Source organism: Clarias gariepinus, chromosome 25, assembly GCF_024256425.1.
Source record: "Clarias gariepinus isolate MV-2021 ecotype Netherlands chromosome 25, CGAR_prim_01v2, whole genome shotgun sequence".
NCBI classification, from domain to species: domain Eukaryota; kingdom Metazoa; phylum Chordata; class Actinopteri; order Siluriformes; family Clariidae; genus Clarias; species Clarias gariepinus.
Genome location: NC_071124.1, coordinates 18,703,423 through 18,710,848, shown reverse-complemented (window position 1 = coordinate 18,710,848; position 7,426 = coordinate 18,703,423). Strand labels below are relative to the sequence as shown.

The 7,426-nt window shown below is 38.1% G+C and overlaps 1 pseudogene; it reads right to left on the bottom strand.

Annotated features, from left to right (window-relative positions):
- Positions 1-448: 448 nt before the first annotated feature.
- LOC128513367 (band 4.1-like protein 3) overlaps positions 449-7,426 on the bottom strand; it is a 29,069-nt pseudogene continuing 22,091 nt past the window's right edge.

The following is a 7,426-nucleotide window of genomic DNA, read 5'->3' as shown; positions in this document are numbered from 1 at the left end:
ATAAGCTTATATAATGTACTGTATATACAAGACAGTTTAAACTTAATACCATTAACTCCTGGCCTGTGGTCTAGTTTTCTCCATGCACAAATTAATCCAAGTCATCATGCTATTCTGATCTGCCTGTCAGAAATCAGTAAAAACATTTAAGACACTTGGATGAAATGTAATCTGTGTCAGCATACCTGGCTCTAATTCGATATCTCCCTGGAACACTGGTGTATGGCACTATGATTAATTGTCTGCTATAAATAAAAATGAAGGTGCATATATTTAATACTTCATGATTGAAAAAACAAACAAAAATAATAATGTTTTAGGCAGTTGCACAAATGGTTTTTGAGAAGATTCTTTCATGTGTCCATGGCACTCAGATTATTGCTGTCAACAGTAAAATGATCATTCCAAAAAAAAGATAAGCTTTTGGTAATGCAGGTTTTTTTGAGTGTGTGTGTGTGTGATTTTAATCATCGCTTTTCCACTGTCCCAGCACATCCACTCAGCTCTCTGGATCCAAGATCAACGGTCACAGAAGCCAAATGTCCATGGGGCCGTGGAGTATTGAAAATGGCACTAGAATCTGTCAGACTGGTGTTCAATCCTAAACATAACATAGAAGAGACAGAGCAGGTATAGTGTATATATGAGTGTTACCATTCATTGATGTACAGTAGCTACACATTTCAGTAATAAACTGATTAAAACTGAAAATGTAACACAGATGAATTGGAGAATCATGTTTACAGTTGGGGTCCGAAATTTACATACACTCATCATGAACATGAATATCATGACGATATTGGACTTTCAATGATTTCTTTTAAGTGGTCTTTTCTAGGATAGTATGATTGTACAAAAAAAATCTTTCATTAAAAAAAAAAAAAAAAAAAGAGGTTTAAGCACAAGGCTTGGGTTTTATGGTCATAACACAGGGTCATAAATGGACATACTTGCATTGGATCATTAATTCAATTCCAGAAATGTATTGTAATTTTGCCTCTTTGACTACAGCTGGGAGCTTTACTCAAACAGTCAAGCTGGACTGGAAACTGCTGGAGCAGCAGTGTCACTGTGTACAATGTAAATGAGTTTTACATTGCCATGGACCGTTAGGCTGTGATGCAAGAAAGGAGCCCCTGCTCGACTAACGTTTGCAGCTGATCACATGGATAAAAGCCTTCTGGTGGAATGTTTTGCCCAGATGTATGCTTGGAGAAGTCAAGGTAACACGTTTGACCTCAAGAGCACTGTATCAGCTGTTATGCATAGTGGTGGAAGCAACATGCTTTGGGGCCTTTTTGCTGCCAGTGGACCATAGCAAAGTGGGTGAAATTATAAAGGAGAATTGCCTCGGAATTTAAACAAACTTGGACAAATTAGAGCATTCCAACAGGTCAATGTACCTAACCACACATCAAAACTAGTTATAAAAAAGGATAAACTAGGCTAACTTTATGCATTTGAAACCTTGACCCGTTTGTAAGTTTGAGTCTATGCCAGAAAACCAACAAATATAGTTGAACTCTACTAATTCTGCCAAGAAGAGTGATCAAACGTTCATCCAGAATTTTACCAGAAGCTTGCTGATGAATAACCAAAAGGTCTGCTAAAGGTGAAACTTGCTAAGTGATATTCAACCAAATATTAGATGTGCACCATGTACTGTATAATTTTGACTGTTAATTTCAGAAACCTCAAACAGTAATGTTTTCTTACATTTCTGTACAATCATTCCTCCCTCCAACACACAAAAAAGACAAGTTAAAAAATTAATGTTCATGATGTTCATGTATGTAAGTTCTGACCATAACTGCATGTCTGTTCTGTCGTGACACACTCCAGGACAAGGGCTGTAAGTGGTTCAAGAATAACACCAAAACTATCTACACAAGAGCCAGGATAAGACCAGGGGAAAATGACTTCAACATGCACTTAGAGGCATTAAAGCTTTCTGTACAGTACATGCCAGGCATGGAAAACAGGCCAAAGCTGAAGAAGACCTTCTGTTCCCACAGAGTCACAGATAATGACAAAGAAGCATGGATTTAACTCTAAAGCCAATAAATAAACAAACGGCACAAGAGGACAAACCCATTCGGACACAGCATGAAAAAACAAGCATCAACAATATTCAGCAACAGTGCCTTGAGACAAGTTGAAAATGGTTAAAAAAGAGCTCCAGTGTGTTGCCCAGAAATCTGCCAGATTAGACTAGGAGATGCAATTGATTAAATATAATAATGTATGGCTAGTTAGTTAGTACAATGTTATGATTAAGTGTATGATTATGTAGCACACTGTATGCTCCAATTTGGTTTTTGGGCATTACACAAAAGTAAAATTTGAGACTGGCTAGCATACTTATTCTCTCCTGACATGTTTAACAATCAGGTGTACTGTATGGAGTGCAAGAAGAGGAGTTACAAAACAGCTTTGTGCAAAACTTCATCAATATTTCACATTCCTGCGTTATCTGTGTATGGTACAATTTGTGCCACAGCGAATGAGAGTAGTACAGCATGTGGTGGAGTAAATAAGGAAAATGACAAACCGTGAGTAAGCTAATTTTAAAGCTGTGATTTCTGTATGGAAAAATCCAATCCGGGTGTAATCAGTAACGATCTACAGCATTGTGCAGCCCAAATGAATTGTCCCATAATGGCAGAAGTAGAATGAAAGTAGAAAGGAAATGACACTACAATTTCAAAGCACTAAAAGAAGTTGATGATGCTGAGACACGAGCACAAGTACGAGCACAAAACAAACCCATTACAAATACACAGCTAAACTAGCACAGATCAGGGCAGAGCGTGCAGGACAGTCCAGGAATGGAAAGCACAGCGGTTCTAATAGAGGCTCACCTACGCTCCCTCCCTTACCTGCGTCACTGGTCACCTTCGCTAGATGAGATCTCCGTCTCTTTATGAACCACTACTTTGGTGACCGACATGTCTGGGTGCTGCTCTTTGATCTCTTTTATGGCCTGAGCCAGAGCCTTGTTCAAAAAAATGCCACATAAGACCAGCAGGGGGCACACAGGAGAATCGCCACAATTAGGATAAAAAAGAATCAGTCAGTGAATTAATGTTGATAGGATTCATTGGTTAAACATTGGTTAAACATTTTGCTGAATTACAAATTACATCCTTTTAATGCACAAAGATTTAAAGATCTGAAGCTTAAACAATAACTTAAAACTAATAAAAAAAATTACATTTGTGATCAGTTTGAGATTTTTTTATATTGTTAAGATTTATTTAAAACAGAAGCAAAGCCAAAACCAAACCCTGCAGTTACTCACAGGCTCACTCCTAATTACCCACGAAAAAAGGGAAATACATTTCTGAAAAACATCTAAGCACACAGTTTGCATGTTGTGTTTTAGTTTGGGTAAGAACCGAAGAATTGGCCTGCCTTAGTACCTGGTCATGATCAATGTCGGCATCACCAGAGATGACGATCCTCTTTTCGATCCTTGTCTCTGAGATGCCTCCCTTCACCGTCTGACAAAAGACAAAATATGTAAACAATGTATGAATATAAATGGCTGTGAAAAAGAAATGATGCAAATGACTGAAATAATGTCAAATATTCAGATTCTTTGTTCTTGGCTGACTAAGCGGTTAAAAATGCCCTTACTGACCTTTGTTATTTGTGTTGTGGTTGTGGTGCTGTTGTTCTCAGAGGTGATGGTCTGCGCGCTCATCAGGACTCCAGGGTCTGTGTCACTGTCGGCATCCACCTTCCCACAAACAGAAAAATTTTAATCTTCTAAAAATATTCTGGAAGTAATTTAGCTAGGTATTGTACAGTACCGGCCAAAACTGGTCTGGTACTATAATTTTATGAATCAGGATTGATTTATAAGTACAATTACTAAAAGTTTTCAAAATATGAATTAACCAAATAGATGTATACCTCAGCCGACTCGTATGTGATGGTTTTGGTCTCAGTATGAACAATAGGCACCTCACTGGTCATCGTCTGTGACGTCTCCACTGGCTTCTTCGACTCCTGCACAAAATGGACAGATCAGAGAATGAGAAACATGAGTAGACGCAAACTTTTTTGCTTCAAAAAAAGGATAATAAAGCTGCAAATTCATATTATTAACATTATTGGGTGAAGTATACCTTCACATAGTGAAAAGCTTAATCAGACACAATATTAAACCATAAAACCTACCACATGCACTTAAATGTTGTGACAAAGCTTTCTACTGAACACAGTGACAGTGAAACAGATTTGTTTCTAGTTCATGCTAATGTACAGTATGTGGCATCCCTCCAGTGGTCATGCAATGATTTACACACAGATCAAAGGTTACTTCATAAATAAGACAAAGTAAAGAGAAGGACAGAAGTCCTTTTAGAATTAGTCAGAGTTTGTGATAGACATAGAAAGACTGTGATGTTAAATCATCCAGGTTACAGTACTTCTCCAAGATAGTGGCACTAACTGTGTTCGCTTCCTGTGGAACGTCTTCGACTTTGCTCTCATTATTTTTTCCATAACCAGACGTTAACGTTTCTTCCTCTTTGCTTTCACAGTGTAAAGTCTCTAAAGGTACGGCGTTTTTATAACCAGCTGTGTGACGTTCCTGCACAGCTGCAGTCAGCTGGCTTTCATGAGGAAAAAAATGAAGGTTAATACTCAAATTCTCTTTTGGTTCATGAGAAAAGTTTTCAAAGTCTTCACAGAACAACACAGATTTCTTGATATGGGTATGGCTTTCAATACTTGCAGACTCATCCTTTCCATATGGACAGATAAATTCCTTTTCAATTGCAGGTGCCACTGAGTGCTCATCTTCACACTGACTTCCTTTAAGCGAATACCCTTTTACTTCAGCATCCTTTGGAATCATACCTTCTTCTGAAAGAAGAGTACCATCTTTATCTACCTCCAAATTATTATCCGCTTCCTGTACTGGCAACCCAGCTAGGGCCAGAACCAAAGATTGTGTTGTGTTGGTATGGGTCTGAGGCAGACACCCTTCCTCCTTAGTGGGGGATTGAGGAAGGGACTCTTCATCCTTAATATGTACATTAACGCACAATTCTTGATCCATAGCAGGAGTCTGTCCCAGCTCAGATGTGTGAACAGGAAATACCTTTTCCTCAAGATGAGTCTGATTAAGTTCATTCTTCTCTGTACATTTCCCACCAGAAATTATTGGCACTGTGTCTAGGGCAAATGTAGCGTGCTTAAGAGATTCTTCTACCATGAGCACCTGAGCGTCACCAGCAGAGGGCGCCATTGCAGTGTCTTCACCGTGATCTGATTTAGGTACGGACGTCTTATTTCCAGTAAGTGAGGTGTCTTTTAATCTTTCACTGACTGATTTTAAACGCATATCTTCAGATTCCAAATTCTGCTCCTCAGACAAACATGGAGAAGTTGGACAACCAACGTCAAAATTAATCACTTCAATTGCCACATTATCTGTAGCTTTAGGTGTCAGAATATTTACTAAAACTTCTGCTCCATCTTCCTTTATTACTGCGGCATCCTGTTGGTCACCTGATCTCTGCAAGAGATAAATTGCACCTCAGACCATCATCTATGAAAGTCTATTACAGATAGCGTTGTGCTTTGCATGGGTAGTGAGAAAATACAAAAACCTAGCACACAGGTTTGTATTATGAGTGTAATTGAGAATGAACAGTCAGTACCTGAAACAGATAATGGTATTTCACGGATTTGTCGCCTTGCACAGATAAGACCTATGCGCATTATCAAGAATATTATGGGATGTTTTTAGTGCAGCGTGGAAAAAATAAACAGAAAGAAATGAGGGCATGGGTTAAAGAGGTAAAGCCTACAGGTTTTACCTACAAAAGAAGTAACATCCATTATACTCTCTATAATCTTTAAGCTAAAAATTTATGTTTGACCAAAACTGTAAGGCAAATTTATAGGAGCAAACAATTAATCGTTTTCACAGATTGAAGCCATACAAATTTTAACTGGAATTGTGGGTATGAGAAACTAAATAACGATAGAATACTGGAATGACTGTACGTGAGCACTTTTACTAGTCAACTCAGTCTTTGTATTAATGGCATCTGTTGTAGAGGAGGCAGGGTTTAGACTAGAAAGGAATGAGAACAGGTGGGTTTCAAAATTTGATTTGAAAAGTTTAAAAAAGGGAAAAACTTAACATCATTACGAAATATGACACTGATCAGAAAATACTACCAAATGAAATGTTAATCCCTTTTGTTGTTTTGCAGTTCATTTCACTGCTTGTTGGCCTCCAAGTACACATGGCTGAAGAAGGCTGATGAGTACTAAAACGTATCTACCTAACAAAAGTAGTCCAGTTGACATGACTCAATTTCCAGATAACCTCACCTGGATGATTGAAAATCTTCATAGGCTTTTTACGACATGCTCTTCAAGAGTTAAGATGTGTCAACTGTCTTGATTTTGTCTGCCATCTCTTGGCAAGTTATAGCTGTTGCCATCTTAAGCTTAACACATTAATAACAAAGAAACACACGAGGCTCTTCCCATTCGAATTTGATCAAATATGGTGTAAGTTCTGGGACTGTCATGGTGTAAGTTTCATCTGGTGTTTTATTGTGGGCCTCTATTTATTTCCATCATAATGGATTTTGCATATGATGTTTTCAAGGACAGCGTTTCTCCCCATCTACATCACAACATATCCTGTACTAAATCCTGGAGGGGTACTAGCACACTGTATAGAAAAACAGGCAACAGGAAGAATACATTCACTGTGCGAGTGAATGGCTCCAAAAAAACACTGTACAGCAACAGTACCAGCATATGCATGCAAAGAACACTTTAGTGGTTCATATACATGTTAAGAAAATAAAGATTTAAAATAAGGCACAGGATTCTATGCTAATGTTTACCATAAATTCAAAAATATCCTTAGGCAAACCATTCTGACAAACTCCATACATATCTATGACATCATGTTAAAAACATTTTGTGGTTTTAGCAGTGGAACCCAGTGGATAGTGGGAAAGCAAAAACTGGCAATATTTTCCTAACTTCCCACAACCGCTATATATGGACAACACTCCCTTTCCAGACATGGTCATTAAATACAAAAGATCAAAACATATCCATCTGAAGAACTTAAAACCAGCACTTTTACAAATTGTGCTCGGACAGTACAATAATAGAACAGTTGCTTTTAGTGCTACCTCAGCAGAGTCAGCCTCCGTGGGCTCTGGTATTTCTTCCGAAATGTCCTGAGGAGGTTCAGATTTGGCATCTTCTGCAGTCTACAAAGAAAAACAGGCAAACAAAAAAATTATATTGAGAGTTGTTGAGTTTACAATATTGAAAACCCAAAGTATATAAAAAAAATACGGGCGAGGGTGTGCATGTTTGGGATGTGGCACGGATCATGCAGACCTCAAGACTTGTGAAAAAAGAAAAACCAAAG